We start from the raw sequence: 20,302 nt of genomic DNA, 5'->3' as shown, positions 1-20,302 counted from the left end.
TTTCTCTGATTATGCTCAGAAAATATAACACAAGTTCAGAGAAAGCAGCATGCCACATTCTTACAGTGGATAAAATGGCTTATCTTCTCTGAAGCACATGGCATTAAACTGAATTACATCATCTGAGAACAATAAACTTTGACTTCAAACAAAGCTGCCAGTCAGTGCCTACTGGAGAGACTTTTTGTTGTCTCTAAGTTCTGAGGGACTTTTTTTTGGTTGGTTGGGTTTTTTCTCATGGTAGATTTAGGTTATTTAGAATTTTACTTGGATCTTCAATATCATTCTGAAGAGCCTGCAAACAGCTATCAGATCACTGCAGATTTTGATCATCTTTCAGCTGGCTCAAGCAATGACTAAGCAGAATGAAACTCATCTATTTTGTCATTTATAGCTTTATCAATAGAAAGTCAGAAAACTGAAACCCATTATAAAAAGTTGTGCTTGAAACTCCTTTAGCCAAACATTAAGTACTTACATTTCAAAGTGGTCTTTGGTCTTTAGAAGTTCATTTAACACTGCAGTCCTATGAATAAGCAGAGGTCATACATAGCTCAGTAACATTTTGAAAGGCCGCAGGTAGCGTAACTTGGTCAAAAGCAGTGAATGACCCCCCAAGATGACTAGATTGATCTCCAAATGACAACCTAAATAACAGCTTAAAAACTAGCCTAAGCGATGTTTTAAGCTATTCATTATGATTTGTGATCCTCTAACCAATACACTGTGAACAAGTTTCTCTCTAATAAACCTGCCCTAATTAATTAGTACTTGTCATCTTTATTCCTTTCTTACCCATTTCAGCCAATTCTAGAAAGCAAAAACTCTGTAGATAAGGAGTCACAGCATGGCATTCTCAGCCTAGAAGCAAGCTTCCCAGGTCAAACTCCAAAGTGCAGTGAGGACACTGCTGCAGTAATATTGCATTATGGTTATTATGTGGACATATACATAAGGGAAAGGGTCATTTTAAGCACAAGACTTTTGTTCCAAAGGCAGCCAGATGTTAATTATGCAGAAGAAATGTGGTCTTCAAAGCTGTTGAATTCTTACAGATCCTGTCAAATTCAGCTTGAAACCATTAGAACTGGGTCATAAACACAATATAAAGTGTTCTCAGCATTTGAAACAAAGATAATGTACATATTGCACAACCGCAAAACAATTTCTACTGACCTTTTAGGATATATTTCCTCTGGCATTTTAAGTTATCTTTCCAAGTACAACAAAAGCTATTGTGAAAATTAAAATCTATTACTTAATCTAAAAATTAAAAACTGATGGGATTCTTCCCTACCTCCCCAGAATTCTGAATGGATTTATTGTGTAGCAATTCCTAACCTGAGCAAAGCCATGATTACACTTAAATTCTCCATAACTTCTGAATTATAAAATAATTATTTTAGAAAATGATTGCATCATAACAATTAGACGTACAGTAATGCCTTCAGTAGTTGCTTTTAATTAATACATTTCAAAGCAGATTTAAAAACAGTACAGATTCTTATGTTGTAGGTTGGGAAAGAGATAAAGAAAGGCAATGTGATACACCAAAGAGTACTAAACTTGTCATTTAAAAGGCAGGAGTTAAACTGATGTCATCTGGGCAGTAGTCTAGCATGCTCATCTACTAGATTGTCCTTCCTTTCTCTTCCATATACTTATGCCAGCATTAGTTGTTATGAAGGAAAAACAGATTTCAAAAGGTTCTGAATGTCCTTTTATCTAATTAGATAAGCCCTTGATTTGCTGCCTTTGAGACCAAGAATAATCTTATTAGAAATAATAGTTTAAAGAGGTGTTGTGAAGCAATAGGAAATCCTTACGAAGGGCATTGGTAAATGTGTCTTGTCATCCTCTTTTAACCCTGTTCCTCCAGCAGAACAAGAGTGACAAATGATATTAACAAAACAAGCAAAAATAGTGTCTCAGTTGACATAATGTAAGCCTCTGTAGTTTAGTACTGAAGAAGTAGAATGAGTGTCTCTGAAAATGCAAGAAGTAATTCACCTTCTTCTGAAACATCAAATAACAGCCACCGGTGGTGGAGGCAGAATGCCTGAGGTATATAGTGATAGTTACTATCAAATACTATGTCCTCACATTCTTTCTAGTGTAAAGTATTTTAAACTAGAAACCTCACTGATATAGCAGAATTGTTTCACTCATGTTTTCCACATTTGTATTCAGCTGAAATAAGCTGTTGAGGTCTCAGGAAGTGAGAAAAGGAAGGGGGAGAGTTAGATCCATTCAAATTAACTCAGCTAATGCATGTTGGACAGCCTCAGGTTGTTAAGAACTGTTACTGTATTGTCTGTTCCCTCTTAACTGATGAGATTTCATAAGACTCACGTGGGAGTTATTGTGGCTAACTTAGTGGAGATATCCACTCAAGGTGAAGCAGAGAAAAAGTAAACAGAATATGAAAAAAAAAAGAGGCAAGAAACAGCAGATAAAACACTGCAGACATCTTGAGTAAGCGGGCCCCCAGTCATGTCAACTTTAAAAAAACTTGGAATGGAATTACAAGTGAAATAAGTAATAAAACAGCTAGAGGTATTAGGGTTTACATGTATAGATTTTTCTGCAACTTGACTGAACTCTATCAACAGTGTTCAGAGCTTTTGCATGACCTTTGAAGAAATCAAAGAAAAAACGACATAACTCAAAATTGTAGTTCCCCTCCATGATCTTTCCTTTCTTCTAAAGTGAAAGACTCTTCCATATGCCTGAGTCAATAGGCCACATTTTATTTCTTATATTGTCGGAAGCTTCCCATCCTTCCAGTCTACCTTTGAGAATAGCACATCGGTGTAAATGGAGTCAAGGTGTAATGCATTTTCTGTATTCCTTCCATCGTCCACCTGTCTGCTGAAAATAGAAAGGAATAGTAGTCTTTCAAATCTCAAAGTAACCAGTCAATTGAAAAGGACGCAAAGAGATATAACTAATTTTTTTTGTTCCCTTTACCACCATTCGGATTTAGCTCAAGGTAATCACAATGGACCATTCTTCAGTCAAAGTCAAATGGCATGGTTTTCAGTAAAACTTCTTTTTTTCCCTCCTCAAGTTCACTGACATGAGTGTGTGCAAAATGCCTTATTTCATATTTCTTGGCTCAAGTTCCATCTTTATCAGTGACTTGTGTTTTCTCACAAAGGTGTTTTCTGTTTACTGTCCCTTTATGGGTAAAAGCAGTCAGTACATGAAGGGTTTTTGTTTCCCTAAATGTTCTGAAGAAAGTTCACAGGCAATAAAAACCAAAAGGCAGTTACAAGTAACATCAGCTGCTAAAAAGAATCTGTACACAGCAGAATAATGATATTTCATTGGAGACCAGATACCATATGTTTCAGTGATTTTTAATCTCTTCACCCCAAAACTAAGGTGATTTTTTATGTTTTTTCATGCAGCAGGATGTTACATTTTACAGAATATTCAGGCTGCTGGAAAAATAAATGAAGTCCTGTCTATAATAAAGGCTTAGTTCCAGTCACTTAATAATTTTGTCCTTGTCAGGGTTAATGTACAAGCATTCTCTTTACAGCTTACACACAGACATTAACATAGAGCATTGGCTTGAAACCTAAATAAATGAAGCAAAAACACAGCTGTTATGGAGAAAGGGATGTTAGTATGTGTCAATCAAACTAATTACGCCAATGCACATTTGTAAGCAGTAGAAACCCGATTATTTCACTGTTGGGTCATTTCTCACATATTGTTACTGCCTAGCTCCAGGTTCAAGGATCTGACAATGCAGAGGAAGGCTGTGAAATTAGCTCAGTTTCTTTTGTTAAGGCTCAATATGAAGAAGATTTTTAAAGTCTAATTCAGTTTGATGTTCTCCTTAAGAAATTTCACTTTATTAAAATCTGAAGTGGAATTTAGCCCATTGATTTACAAGCTTACTGTCTGGAAAATTACTTGGGAATAGAAATGGATTTCTATACCCTGAAAATTATTTTCCCATTCTTCATCAGAATTAACCTGAAGTGGGTCAATTTCTCTTGTGAAAAGGCAGACAAAAATTCCTGTTTCATTTACTAGTCAGGCAGTCTCTGGCATATTACAAAAGAGCTCAAATTTCTTGGACATCAGCATTTCAATGATGAATAATATTCTTAGCGTCTTGTCTTTAGATATAACTGGAAAGGAAAATAAAACCTTTTCAGAAAATGTCTGACTATTTGTATCTGAAACTGTCTTCTGATTGTCTTCCAAACTTCCTCACTTCATCTATTGAACTGTGCCTGATACAGTTAGATTTGATCTGGACTCATTCAGAAGCTATTTACTTCAAAAACAAGCCTGGATAGCTGACTAGAAAATCAGCTTCAGACTGAACACAAGGTAAGGTTTTGGAAAATTCCACCATGATTCCATCAGAATATAGCTGATGTTTTATTCCAATTCTGATTAGATTTTACTTGATATGAGGTCAATAAATTTAATTCAGATAATAGTATTGGTAATACCCTTTAAAGACTGTAAGAAGGCATTCAAGACTAAGAGAAACCTAGAAATAGGAAAATTAAAAACTACTGATGCATCTTAGGTATATAGACAGACATGTTGGCCTCCTCTCAGGGAGGATTTGAAAGAACCTGCTGCCTTTACATTATGCAAATGTGAGTTCACTGTTTAAATTACCTGTGGCGATCTTCAGCCAACAGTGAATAGAATCTGGAAATTGTATTATATTTGTATGCACACTCCAAGAGCAATAGTTATTTTCAAAGGTTAATTATTTACATAACCCTTCTCTCTTCATCTTTCATATTCGCACAAACTCAGCATCTGTAAAAAACACACAGAACAAGTTCTTCTTTTTTCACTAGTAGAGTTGCTCCATCAAAGAATACGAATACTGCATTCTACAAAACAGGTACCAAAAGTCTCAGGATGAGTTTTGAATATGCATTAAATATATCAAAAACAATTCAGGCAGGAACAATAGTCCAATCTGCATATAGCCTAGTAACAGAATATTGAAATTGTCTAATTTTTTTAAACCATCAGGTACTGTATGTGGAAAGACCAGTTTTGCATGCACTTTTCTGATAATATTCTGAAACAGTATTTAGAAAAGTGATGACAGGAAAACTGCTGTTTAGGAAACTAGAAGTCAGAATTTAAGTACAAAAAGTATCAGGATTTCATTTCCACAAATGAAAGTTTAATGATTTCTTTTTTCAGTCAAAACTGTACTTAGTCTTATGAAATCATGATCTTGTGAAGGTCCTATTTCTTAGCATTTAGAAGCATAGAATTATAGAATGGTTTGAGTTGCAAAGGACCTTTAAAGGTCATCTAGATCCGAGCCCCCTGCAATGTGCAAGGACATCTTCAACTAGACCAGGTTGCTCAGAGCCCCATCCGACCTGGACTTTTATGTTTCCAGGTATGGGCCATCTACCACCTCTCTGGGCAACTCGTTACAGTATTTCACTACCCTCATTGTAAAACATTTCTTCCCTATACCTCATCTGAATCTACTCTCTTTTAGTTTAAAACCATTACCCCTTGTCCTATCACCTCAGGCATTACTTAAAAGTCTGTGTCCAACTTTCTTGTAGGTCCCCTTTAAGTACTGAAAGGCTGTTTTTAGAGCCTTCTCTTCTCCAAGGTTAACAATCCCAACTGTCTCAACCTGTCTTCATAGAGAAGTGTTCCAACCACAGCTGGGGCCTTCCTCTGGACCTGCTCTAACAGGTTCATGTCCTTCTTGTGCTGAAGATTCCAGAGCTGGACACAGTACTCCAGGTGGCTTCTTATGAGAGTGGAGTAGAAGAGCAGAATCCCCTCCCTTGACATGCTGGCCACACTTCATTTGATGTAGTCCAGGATATGGTTGGCTTTCTAGGCTGCAAACGCACATTGTCAGCTCATGTCAGCTTTTAATCTCTCAGTACCTACAAGTCCTTCTCCCCAGGGTTTCTCTCAGTCCTTTCATCCCCAAGCCAGTATTAACACTGGGAGTTGCCCTGACTCAGGTACTGGACCTTGTAATATAGTTGCATGTAGGTCACAGAAGTGGATGAACTATGAAAGACTTTGGAAATAATGAGGGAGGAGGGACTAAGTTGTGAAAGATTTTGGACCTATTTTCATGATATCTAAAGAACAGATGTACAAGAAACTTGCTTCTCATGGAAAGAACAAATGTGTAAACTGTACACAATTTTCTCAAGTTTCAGAGAAGGAAGAAAAAAATAAATAAATAGGGTTTTAATTCCCAGAATCTAAGAAGAAGCATACAATCATTTACAATACGTTTTAGCTCTATTCCCAGAAGCTTACAGGAGTGAATCTGTCAGTAGTTTCAAGGGAAAGAATCTTTGTCTTTTTTGAGGCCATCAGACGGAAAGTCAAAGTTTCTTTTCCATCTTTCTGTATCTTTTTCAATCTATTTGGGAAGAGTCAAAAGAATAGCTCCTCAGGACTTTTTCTCCTACCTCAGCATGGTTCCAGTGTTCTTTCATATCTTTTTACAATTGTTTTTCAAAGGAGAAAAAATTTCAAATACATTTTTTGCCTTATAAGTATGTTGACAAAATGAGCTCAGACTCTGAAACTCAACCACATGCTACAATTTCAATGGCAGGAGTAGCATTTAGACACTTCCATTTCATTGCAAGTCAATAGGAATTACTTAGCTAAGTGCCATTTGAATGTCTATCGCTCAATTTTTATTGAGGAAAACTACAGCATGCAAACTGTCCCCTTTTTCTGATCACTCAGATAATTTTTCTTCCATGTCATTCAATTTAAACAGATTTTCTGCTGGCCTAACCCCCTAGTGTCTCAACATCCCTCTGGTCTGAAGCTCTGCCTTTTGTTGTGTCAGCCACTCCCTCTAATTTTGTATGATTAGGAAATTTGTGGAGGAGTAACCTGTTCCATCACACTGATGAAGATACTGAGAAATAAAGGCCTCCTGGCTTGTCCCATTCCTTATCACTCACCAACTGGACACAGAGTTCTCTTTTAACTGTGGAGCATTTTCTGCTATTCACTATTTGTTTATATGGTTATTGTCTTGGCAAACTAACCAAATATCATCTTTTAGTCTTCTCCCTTCTTAAAGCTGGTAGATATCACCTAGACTTCTGACAGAAAGATTATGAGTATTATCCAAATTGCTTGGATGAATCTCTTCTTCCTTCTAAGTGAATTTTTTCATTTTTCTCGTTATGGGCATGGAGGTTGACAAGTAATACTCCTCTTAAAAACTTCATTTGTTTTTCACTTTTTAAGGACACTAATTAGGTAGAAATTATGTAGAAAATCCAGGACAACATGACCTTGCATCTCTCATGTAATCAGCAGTTGTTTTGATTCACTAAGACAGGCACCAAATAAATAAGTTTGAGAGCTTCTAACTTTCTTAAAGCTGATTGAATGTATTGAAGAAATAAAACACTGCATGTCATAATTTGCAGAAGCCTAATAAACTGAGTTGCATCAATTCAGCTTGATTTGTCAGAGAAAGAAACTTTCCCATGGGTGAAAAGCCTCAAGAAAAACTGATTCTAACTGTGACTAGTGATCTTTTTGATCATGAACTATGAGTTAAGTGGTTTATGAAGAATATTTGTAATAATTTTTTAAAACACTCATTTTGCTTCCTGGGTAGTTGTATAGGGGAGACATCAAAATGTTAACAGCATGCAGGCTTCAGATGAGGATTTATGAAAGCAATCTAGGCCGATACTAGATCTTTTTCCTTAAATAGATGGGGCACAGACTATACAGACCTGCCAGGAGATTATTATGGAAACTACCAAAATGAAATACAACAGTTTTGATTTTCAGAGACGTAAAAGCTTCATCAATTAGTGTATCCAGACCAAAGCCAGAATTAGAAGAGCAATGAATTCACCTTATAATGTCACCTGCAAGTAATAAGGAAGCCCTCACTACCAAGACAGACCCTGAGGCCAGGGGACTAAATGAGAAGAAATGTCTCTGAACTTCAGTAATCATGGTAAAAGCATGTAAGGACTTTATTAGCAGGCCTTTAGTCCAAAGAAGTAAATGAGTATGTTTGTGAAAAGCCCTTTGTGTTGATGGGTGCTTGAAATATTGCTACCACTGAATTTTCAAATCAGAAGAGGGCTGCCAGAATAGTTTATTAATTATTAGCTTCTACAGAAAAATAAAAATAAAATAAATCTATCTAACATACTTTCTGTTATAATGACCTTTAAAGTTCAAGGTTTCAAACTTTTAATCATAAAATTTAAGGAAAGAAACTCCTTTGGTAAAATTGAAGGTCAGTTATTCACATCAGCACCTCAATCTAAGCAATAAGGATTTAAGAATCTAGATTGCAACATTGTCTTAGAGCTCTGTCTGCACAAGCCAATACACACTTAAGATCTAGGGCTTAACTTGCCTTGGACCATAGAATCATAGAATGGTTTGGGTTGGAAGGGAAGATCATCTAGTTCCAACTCCCTCACAAGGATAGGGACACTTCCCACTAGTCCAGGTTGCACAAAGGCCTGTCCAGCCTGGCCTTGAACACCTCCAGTGAAGGGTATCCACAACCTCCCTGGGCAACCTGTTCCAGCATTTCACCACTCTCTTAGTGAAGAATTTCTTCCTAATGTCTAACCTAAATCTCCCCTCTTCCAGTTTTAATCCATTACCCCTTGTCCTACCACTACACACCCTGGCAAAAAGTCCTTCCCCAGCTTTCCTGTAGGCCCCTTCAGATACTGGAAGGCCACTCTAAGGTCTCCCCAAAGCCTTCTGTTCTCAGGATGAACAGCCCCAAGCCTCTCAGCCTATCTTCATAGGAGAGGTGTTTCAGTCCTTGGATCATCTTTGGATCAAACAGTGACCTCTGCAATCAAGATGTGCAAATACCTGTATATTAAATATAATGACACTGCAAAAGACAGTCACTGTTTTAATCACAGGTTTGACCTTTCCACTAACCCTCACAGCAACCTGCCAATAATTTTGTATTTTGAGCTTTTACAACTGGGACAAATTGAAAGTATTCAAAGTAGAATTATTGTTTTAAAACAATCATAAGCAACTCAGAAAATTAGCCCACAACATTGATGCAGGAAATAGGCTGCATTAGAGAGTCATGTTATTAGTGAGCACAATCAGACACTGCCTGTGACAGGCCTGTGTCCAAGACTCTTGCAAGAAATCTGGCATTTTCTTTGTTAGAAATTGAGTGCTAACAGTCTGACTTCACATGAATAAAACACAGTTGAGGATGCTGATATTTCTGACTCAGGTCTTGCTTTCTTTTCACATTATCATGGCACTATGTGCCACATTTCAGATCTTACCCAATCTAGACTAATATCCCTAGAAAAAGAGATCTCAAGAACAAGATGTGACTGATGTGGTGCTAAGAAGACCAAGAAAATATAAAGGATGACTACTGTAGCTATGTAACTGAAGTAATGTTGAGTGGCCAGATAATAAAATAGTGAGTAAGGCAGTTACAACCTCACAGTAGAATAATCTCTAATTACAAAAGATATCTGTGGGATTGTATGGTGAAAAAAACATCAAAAACTGCTCTAAAGGCCATTTCACTTTGACCACATAGAATGATGTTCCTGGCCACAATTTGCATGTATGCTTGATCAAAGGATGAATATAAAGTATTAAATAAATAATAGAATCATAGACTCACAGAACTATTCAGGTTGGAAAAGACCCTTGGGATCATCAAGTCCAACCATCATCCCTACTCTACAAAGTTCTCCCTTAAACCATGTCCACCAACACCACATCCAAACGACCCTTAAACAGATCCAGGGATGGTGACTCATCTCCCTAGGCAGCCTATTCCAGTGTCTAACCACTCTTTCTGTGATTTTTTTTTTCCTAATGTCCAGTCTAAACCTACCCTGTTGCAGCTTGAAGCCATTCCCTCTTGTTCTGTTGCTAATTACCTGTGAGAAGAGACCAGCACCAACCTGTCTACAATGTCCTTTCAGCTAGTTGTAGAGACTGATAAGGCCACCCCTCAGCCTCCTCTTCCTCAAACTAAACATTCCCAGCTCCTTCAAGTGTTCTTCATAAGATTTATTCTCTAGGCCCTTCATTAGCTTCATTGCCCTCCTCTGTACTCACTCCAGCACCTCGATATCTCTCTTGAATTGAGGTGCCCAAAACTGGACACAATACTCCAGGTGTGGCCTCACCAGTGCTGAGTACAGGGCGACAATCACCTCCCTACTTCTGCTGGTCACACTATTTCTAATCCAAGCCAGGATGCCATTGGCTTTCTTGGCCACCTGGGCACACTGCTGGCTCCTATTCAGCCGCTTGTCAATTAGAACCCCCAGGTCCTTTTCTGCCAGACACTTTCCAGCCACACTTCCCCAGGCCTGAAGCGTTGAGTGGGGTTGTTCTGGCCTGAGTACAGGACCCAGCACTTGGCCTTGTTGAAGCCCAGACCATTAACTTGAGCCCAACCATCTAATCTATCCAAGTCTCTCTGTAGAGCCTCCCTATCCTTATGCAGATCAACACTCCCACCTAGCTTGGGGTCATCTGCAAACATACTGATAACACACTCTATGTCCTTATCAAGGTCGTCAATAAAGATGTTAAACAGAAAAGGTCCCAACAATGACCCCTGAGGAACAAAAATGCTATCCATCAAGAGAATGTATGATACAAGAGATACATAACAGATGGTCAACCACAGTAAAGAGTAAGACTGCAGAAGAGATGTGGGCTTTTAGGTAACTGTTACACTGTGATACGCTTGATATCTATCTGAGGTACGGAATAAATAAGTGAGTTGGACAAATGTTAAATAAAATCAAGATAATAGTTAGAAAGGATGAGTGAGACTAGTGCTTGAAAGCCATAAACATTGTCCAAGGTGCAGTGATCAGGGATACAAAATCTGCTGCTCCAGGTCGAGATGGGGTTGCAGAGAGCTAAAAAAAAGCAACAAAGAATTCTTTCCCAACAGGTGCTTCTTCTCAGGTATGGAAGGAGATCTCTGGCTTAGTTCCAGCTTACCCTGAGGCTTAGCGTTAGGGTTAGCTTTAAGGTTAGGTGCAGGGGACAGAGAGAGACAAAGCCTAGAGCTTCAGGTATAGTGAGACTAAAAATGGGATGCTCTAACAAGGATGAACTGTAGCAAGAATGCTCCCTGACAACTTCTTCCTCTAGGTTGTGGAAGGAGGTTTTGAACTAATGCTCAACTCACCTGAAGTCTTGGGGTTAGCATTAACATCAGTAGAGAAGTGAGTGCAAAAGCTGTAGATGTACTGGTTTTGCAAGGCAACTGCCCAAGGAAAGACTACACTGCATGAAGAATTCTCCCCAACAGTTTCTTCTGAGTCATGGCTTGTCTTGTGGTTTAAGTCTCAGCCCACAGTTAAGTTTGGGATAAGGTTTAGGGTTAGGAGAAAGGCAAAGCCTAGAATTCCAGGGGCTGCTAGAGGAGTAGGTGGCACAAAATTCCCCACTGACAACTTGCTTTTCTAGGAAATCTCTCAGGTTAAGTTTAGAGATAATTTTAGAGCCAGGAGCAAGACAAATCTAGAGTTTCAGATTAAGTGGAGTTGGAAAGATGCTGGCAGAATCTCTAACCTTGCTTGACTTCCAACCTTTCTCCTCCCTATGGACTTGCTGGGGCTTCAGCACACTGTTTGTAACACTGGCTTCTATCACCAGTTGGGTATTCCTACCTTGCCTGTTCTTTTGCACTACCACTCCACCTGGAGCAGGAGTCTTTGTTTTTGTCTCCCAGTATTGCTCTCAGATGTACAGCCAATTTTGAGTTCCAGTAACAGCTGTTGGACCACACTGGGAATTTGCCATCGGTACCAAAAGACATAACACTGGACTGTTAGGGCATACTAACCAGTTCTACCCCAGGGATGGCTGAATATATTGGCCTTCTGCAAAGAGCTACATATAACTATAAAAGACAACTATTGAAACTTCTTGAAGCATACAGAAGTGATATCAGGCTCACTGAAGGAGGAAACAGTTCCCTTTGTCATTTGTTTCTCCTCATTTCTCAGTAAGACCTAAGAGGTAGAACAGCAAAGGAAGAGTCACATAGTGCAGTCATCTAAGCATAAAAAAGGAACAGGGAAGAATCCAGGAGGGGATAACCAAGTTATTTGTGATTTGTGAGTTTCCCTGAGATGTCCGATAATAGATGGGAGGTTTATGGTTATCAAGGTAGGGCAGGCCTTGTATCCCAAATATCGATCTGCACTTGCTTGTCAATTAAGTGTGCTGTAAGTCCACAGCTTCTGTTCCTTCTGCATGCTCAGCAAAGACACACATTGCGGAGAGTAAGAAGGAGTGAACAGGAGAGGAGGAGCTTGGAAACAGGACGAAGCATATGAATTGAAAGACCAGCTTCAAAATTATTTCAAGCAGCTTCTCCATCCTCCTCACTAAACATTTTAAGTGTATTAATGCAGTAATTAACAGCAGGAAAAGAGTAGAATTTTCCCAAAGCACATAGGATAAGCCATTCACATTATGGAAGAGACACAGGAAGAAAAGGTGTTGCACCATGCACTTAAATGGTCTTTCTCTTGCTTCACTCTGTTCACTTATGCTGCAATTCTTTTTTAATTTTTTCTCTCTACAGCCTCCAACCTATCTAAATAAGGTTTCAGACCAATATTTTTTTCACATCAAAGTTAGCTTTAGTCTCCCTTTGCAACTGGTTTAACTTAGAGGTTTTATTTCCACGTGGGAAACTGCTACTAATTTTTTTTTCTTTCAAGAAGAAATTTGGTAAGAGAGGCAATATCTGTGTGAAATTAATAGACTTTTGAGCTAACTGTGGCATACTATCATCTATGCTGTGGGTATGCATGTGTTTTTATTTGCCATTGAACTTTTCCTCTCAAATAGCTGAATGAAAATATCATGATGACTAAATGTGTTCACAGGAAAACAATGTTCATTTCAGGGCTAAAGCGAGATTTTTGAAGCTGAATGAGAAACATACTTAATCTTGTGACCCACAACCAAGCAGGAATTAATTTAATAGGTTAATTTTGCTTTAAGATAATGAGAAATTCACTTTGAAGAGTGGCAGAAAGATTTTTCAGAAAAGTCAGATTTCATAAAAAGCAACTAAAACAAACCATTTGACAGAACAGATATTTGACTAGAGCAGCAAATATATAAAAAGCACAGGTTCTGCTTTATCTAAGTAACCAATTGTTAAGTTGCTGACATAAATCTTTGAGGAACAGTGCCTCATTAAAAATAAATAAAAGTTGTGATCAACTCACACACACACACAAAAAAGCTGCAAGCATAATAGCAGTTTTTTGGATGTCAACAAACTTCTAAACAACGGTCAATGGAGAAGAAAACTGCCCAACACTTGACTTCCCTATGCCAGTCTAACCCTGTCTCCCTCAAAATATTTAAAATGAACAGCTGGTGGAAGCATTGCTTTCAGTCCCAGTGTACTGGATTAGTACAGACTATTATCATTAAAGCTAAACAACACTGTAGCTGGTTAAGATTTATTCACAGGATCATCTCTAGCACTGCCGTATCATGTTCCTGCAGAGGCAGACAGATTTGTCAAGGAAGCAGTGCCGGGAGAGCAAATATGGTCCAGGGACAGCTTCTGGCATTATGTTCTAGGCTTAATTTCATCCTAAACATAATTTCACCTACTAAATCTACACCTCAACTCCCATGATTAAATTTTACTGGAAATCTCAGCTACTCAGGTCTGATTCAGAAACCAGAGAAGAACAAATCAAGTAATCTGTCTCTTGTCTCACAGAAAAACAAAATCACGGAATTGTCAGAGTTGGAAGGGGCCTCTAAAGATCATCTAGTCCAACTCCCCTGCTAAAGCAGGATCACCTAAAGCACATTACTCAGGACTGAATTCAGGCAGGTCTTGAATATTTCCAGAGAAGGAGAATCCACAACCTCCCTGGGCAGCCTATTCCAGTGCTTTGTCACCCTCACAGGTAAGAAGTATTTCCTCATATTTATATGAAACTTCCTATGTTCCAGCATGTGCTTATTGTCCCTAATCCTGTCACTGGGAACTACTGAAGGGAGTCTGGCTCCATCCTCCTTGCACCCACCCTTTAGATACTTATAGGCATTAATAAGGTCTCCCCTCAACCTTGTCTTTTCCAGATTAAAGAGTCCCAGATCTCTCAGCCTTTCCTCATAAGAGAGACGCTCCAATCCCCCAGTCATCTTTGTTGCCCTCCTCTGGACTCTCTCTAGTAGTTCCCGGTCTCTCTTGAACTGGGGAGCCCAGAACTGGACACAATATTCTAGATGTGGCCTCACCAGGTCAGAGTAGAGGGGGAGAATGAGCTCTCTGGACCTACTGGCCACACTCTTTCTTATGCCACCCAGGATTCCGTTGTCCTTCTTAGTGGCAAGGGCACATTGTTGACTCACGGCTTTACTCTCTACCAGGACTCCCAGGCCCTTCTCCTCGGAACTGCTTTCCAGCAGGTCCACACCTAACCTATATTGGTACATGGTGTTCTTCCTCCCCAGGTGCAGGATACTACACTTGTCCTTGTTGAACCTCATTAGGTTCCTTTCTTCCCAGCTCTCCAGCCTGTCCATGCTGGATGTCAACATAGCCCCCTGAAGTGTCAGCCACTCCTCCCAGTTTGGTATCATCAGCAGACTTGCTGAGGATACACTCTGTTCCCTCATCTAGGTCATTGATGAATATGTTGAACAAGACCAGACCTAGTACTGACCCCTGGGGGACACCACTGGTTAGAGGTCTTCAAATCAACCCTACTCCATTAATCACAACCCTCTGAGTTCTGTCACACAACCCACTCTCAATCAACCTTATTGTCTACTCATTTAGCCCATACTTTCTCAGTTTCCTAATGAGGATGTCATGGGAGACAGTGTCAAAACCCTTGCTGAAGTCAAGGTAGAGGACATCTGCTGCTCTCCTCTCAACCAGCCAACCAGTTATGTCATCACAGAAGGCTAGCAGGTTGGTCACGCGTGATGTACCCTTTATAAATCCATTTTGACCACTCCCAATAACTTCCTGTTCTTCAATGTGTTTGGAGATGACATCCAGAACAAGTCATTCCATTTAACAGGCCTGGAGTTCCCTGGGTCCTCCTTCTTGTCCTTTTTGAAGAAAGCAGTGATATTTGCCTTCCTCCAAACTTCAGACACCTCTCCTGTTCTCCACGACCCTTCACAGCTGATGGAGAGTGGCCCAGCAATAACATCTGCCAGCTCTCTCAGGTGCACTCACAGGTGCATCCCATCAGGGCCCATGGACTGGAAGTGGAAGTTCAGCTTCCACAGTATTTACTCATGGAGTAAAATTTTTAACACTTTCCAGAGGAACCTGAAGAGCACAAAAATCTGACTCTGCTTCTCAAAATGCCCCATAATTAATGGGTAAAATCCTATGAGTTTGTTTTCAAAAGCTAAGCTAAAAGTAGTGTTTTCTTTACATTAAAACCATTCTGTTTTCCAGAATATTTCTAGGTTCCTATTTCTGTTTGACACAAACAGTTTTTCCTATCAGTCAGTATCAGGAGCTAATCAAAGCTTTTCTAATGCTGCAAGAGTTGAGTTATTGTAGGAAAATATTTGGAGAGAACATAAAAGTGAAAATGCAGTGATTTTAATTTCTAAGGCAACAGAGACTGGCAGATATTCATGGACTTTTTATTTATTTATTGTGACAGCACTTAATATATTCATTGGTGAGTTGTGTGAAAATCCTCCAGGCCCCTGTACTTTTAAAAGATGTTTTTACTGATTGATTTCCTACAGTCAGTTATAAGACAAATTCTGTGATTTCTAATAATGTACACACTGAGGAAACTTGGGCTATAAAAGTGTTTATTATGTTGTAGCATGAGGAATGAGAGTAACAGGATTCTCAATTCAATCATAAGTGTATTCCCAACAGAACAGCTATGGTAAATTCAGAGATGAAATGAAAGATTAATTCATGGAGAGAGATGGCAGTTTGGCAGCAGCATGTTACTGTCAGTTTGTTATTTTTGCAGTAATATCTTTTCTTTATGCTTTTGCACACGTTTCCATTTGCATGAGGTTTCTGCATGGGAAATGGGCTCCCTGTTTTCCTGTGTATTTATTTACCAAAGGTTTCTTTTCATACTAAATTAATACTGTTAATATTAATAATACTACTACTAACAACAACAACAATAATAACCCATTAAATTTCTATTACCTCTTCATACTGAAGGTTCCCAAGATACCTTCCACACCAGTGTGGCATGGTTTAGAAAATTAATATATCTTTCTGTATAGAAACACAGAATAATATAGCTTGGAAGGGGCTTCTGCTGGTGGTTTACTCCAAATCCCTGCTCAAAAAGGATCTAATAAATCAAGGCCTTGTCTAGTAAAATCTTTAACATCTCCAAGGTCAGAGATCCTACAATATTTCTGGACAATTTTTGTTCCAGTATAACCAGCCTCCTCAGGAGTCACCAGCTTCTAGCCTTCCCCACCACAGCAGCTACCCTGCACTGCCTGTGTGACCCAGGTCTTCAGCATTCCTCATCTATCCCCAGGGCTGAAACACCCCTGTGCCCTGGGCACCAAATCAAGACACTGTCCTGTAGCTCTGGAAATCATGTCTGAGTGGCCCTGTGCAGCCCTTTGTAGGTAAGGTGGGCCCATGGGGATCTACTGGCCACCAGGACCTCTAAAAGTTCAGGCCAGCACTCCCAAGCACAGCCCTTCTTCCCAGCATCAGGTTCTACCTGTTGCATGCCAGAAGTCTGCATCTGCCAGGCATCATCTCAATACGCCCCGCCTTCTGCAGCAAACTTTCTCATGAGGCATCTCAGGCTTGGCATCACACAGTAGGTTTCATAGGTGCACGTGCACCCTTCACGGGTTTTAGTAAAGAGCTAGTCTTCAGCTTTTTAGAGATTCCCTGGTTTTTCAGAGACCTCAGTATTGTGGGGTTTTTGACTTCATGGTGTTACAACATACAGGATCTGTGAAGATCTAACTTTCCTTTCTCTGTGGTCCTGCTGAGCACAGCCCATGAAGAAGGAGCTGCAACGCAGACCAGGAGCTCAGGTGGGACAGCTTGAGAAGGTCAGGCATACATGAGCCATAGGCAGAGGAAATGGGTGGCAGAGCAAGGTATGAGGATGTAGTCCTGACCTTCATGTCCTCCTACTCACATCCATTCTTATTTCTTATTCAGCCTAGTCATGCCGTGTTCCAGATAGCTGAAGTGAGCTTACAAACAGTAGAAACTGAGAATGAAAAAACAGAGCAGGGATTATCCACCTTCCCCCAAATGTGTTTGGATGCAGAGGAAGACAAGAGAACTTCACAGAGGTCTTTATCATAGTGTTAATCCATGTAGCACCATAGAAGATGGAAAAATTGGAGACCAGGAATTTGGAATTAAAATGCATCCACAAAGTTAATGTGAATATGTCTTTCCCTGACATGTAGGAAGGAAAGGGAAAGCAGCTTCTCCTCAATGATTTCCTCCATTTCTTCTTTTCTATCATTACAGGACAACAGGGATGAATGGAGCAAGGAAAGAGCCTCCCACAACCATACATTCACAGATGGAAAAAATATGTGAGTAGGGACAGAAAGATGAGTGGAGCAAAGGCACAGATGAGTATTGTCACTGATGAGGCAGTTTCAGGCTGAGTGAAGATGCAATCAGGAGTACCATTCTGATTCCAGGAGGAGAGGAAGGAGAGAAAATAGTAGAAAAGCAGGAAAGTACGGCTTTCCACTTCACACACAGACATGGAGAGCTAAGAACCAAAGAAAGGGCTGTTCCTGTGAGTTGTGTTGTTATGAATGAAGGATTAGAGTTGGAGAGTTACACACAGTAGATTAAATGTGATTAATCCTCTACATGCTGCCTATGTCAAGACATCCTTGCACAGAGAAAGTTACACATTCTGATCTAGAAGGTGTTGCATCTAGTCTGAATTTTTATTTTTTTTTCCTATTCCATCAGGAAGCTAGTTAGGAAATAATCTTTGGTCTAATGTAAAGCTTGACACTCAACATCCTTTAGAGATGTAACAGTAAGTTTCTGGCCTAAACTTTCCTTTAATGTTGCAAAGTTTTGGGGCTTTTTATACAGAAGGCATAATACGATCCATTCTGTCTAAAGCTTGGAGGTGTCTCTGTGTTTATTGTTAGAATTAGTCAGCTAGGAAGAACACTTGCTGTGGGATAAGTTTGTGAAATAAACCAAGACAGATAGACCTCTCTAACAGTCACAAAATGTACTTTTCTCAAAGTGGCCCAGAAAACCTCTGTTAGTCTTTATCAGGGAAAGTGTAAATCTGATAAACAACTAGAGGTAAAAGCATAATTAAAAGAACCAAAGATAAAGGTTACAGATATTCAGTCTTTGAATTCCTGCAGTTTGAGGAAATTACTGGCATCATACATAACATTTCAAAAGTATTTCTGAAGTATAAGATCAGTGGAGGTACTAATTTTCTTTCTTCCAAATTATTTATCTGTACAAAAAGAGCAATTCTGCTTCTTTAGGTGGTACTGTAGCTGCTGCTGTCAGGATTCAACAGCAGCAATATCTAGTCCTTGGGTTTCTTAATCAGGAACATATTTCATTCTTCTTGATCTTCAATCCTTTTTTCTTTCCACATCGTGACTCTGAGTTTCATTCAGCTGTTCTTTTAAACCTTCTCACTTCCTAGAAGAAGCACAGAGTGGGATTGTGTGCAAAGACCGTTCTTCATTTTGGAGCTTTTTCTTATGGTCTCTACATATCTGACAAAGGTAAGAGTTCAGGATGAGGCTTGAAAATACCCCTTATTAACTAAAAACTTAGCTTTGCCTGACATGGATAAATTGGTGTACTGGATTTTGGCCTCAGTTAATATGTAGCAGCAAAAATCTCTGCATCTTGTGAATTTTAAAATACATTCAAGGATATTTAAGATAATACATTTTAGGAAGTCAAGTGAGATTAAGTAAAGTGCTTTCAAGCATTTTTTATCTTCTTAATTTCTCTCTTTTTTTAAATTGTACATTCAAAACATCCCATACCATTATGATGTAAGAACATCTCTGCTATGCGTTATACATCCATTGATGATACAGAAGTTATCTTTGCAAAGAAGTATATTTTGCTGAGATATTTTCAAGAACCCAGACATTTCATTTTGTGTCCAGAACTCATTGACAAAATGGATTAGAATAAGACATACTTGAAACATTGAGATGACCTATAGAAAAAGACATTATTGATGACAACATGCTCACGAACACTACTGATACACTGTAAGTAACAAACCAAATTGAAACCAATCTCTATCAAAAAGAATTCTATACTTTATATATTCTTTTAGCACAGGGCATAGAACAGACCATATTGTTGGAGGATCACAGTATGAATTGTCAGTTATCCTGCTGATACCCTAAGGATAATCAGCAATTTAAGGGCAATCTTCTGTTTTATTGAGGATCTCAACATTTCAGTACATTCTGAGAATGGATGGCTAGTCTTTTTACCAGCCTGTGGGCATTTCTGAGATTTCAGATTTTCAAAGTAGCTTGTATATCAGTGACCACTAAATATTGGACTTATGTTTTGCTGCATCACTTACCTGAAAAACACATTATGTGTCTGGATCAGGTGTAGACAGACAACTGCACTTTTTCTGAATCAGCCAGGATCAAAGGATTTTATGTTGATTTTGCAATGGCTATAGGAGGCCAGATGACATTTTATGCAGGTTCACTTTAGTCTGTCACTAGGAAGAGTAAAATCTGGATTTACTGAACCAATAATTACAGCCTATGTTTCCAGGCAAAAAAAAAGTTTCAACTGAGAGAGCCATGCTATGGAATTACTAATAGTGGTAGTATCACTTAGCTTAGCTCAAATACTATCTCTCTTATATCTGGTGTTAAAAAAGAACTTGATGCTAGTTTCCATACAAACAAGTTGAATACATTACCTTCAAATGCATTTGTTATCATGAAACAAATTTGTTGTGTTTTTTCTTTTTTTCAATTTCATTTAGTGGAGTTGTTCTATTTTGTATAAATATTAACTAATTAATTCTAAGGGAATAAGAAAAGAAGGGCACAAAATTTCCCGTGTATCCTGGTGATTACGATACCAGGAATTATGGAGAGTAACGATTCAAGCTTTTATTTCAGAAGACACTTAATTAAACTATGTTAAATAAAAACATTTCAATGTTTGCTTGAAATTTCTAACCAGTTCTCTTTTAGATTACTATTTCTGCTCTCTATGGTATAACAGTACCCTGTAAGATTAAATGGATGC

Source organism: Apus apus, chromosome 5 (assembly GCF_020740795.1).
Source record: "Apus apus isolate bApuApu2 chromosome 5, bApuApu2.pri.cur, whole genome shotgun sequence".
NCBI classification, from domain to species: Eukaryota; Metazoa; Chordata; class Aves; order Apodiformes; family Apodidae; genus Apus; species Apus apus.
The sequence above is the reverse complement of the archived record's forward strand: the minus strand, read 5'-3'. Positions refer to the sequence as shown.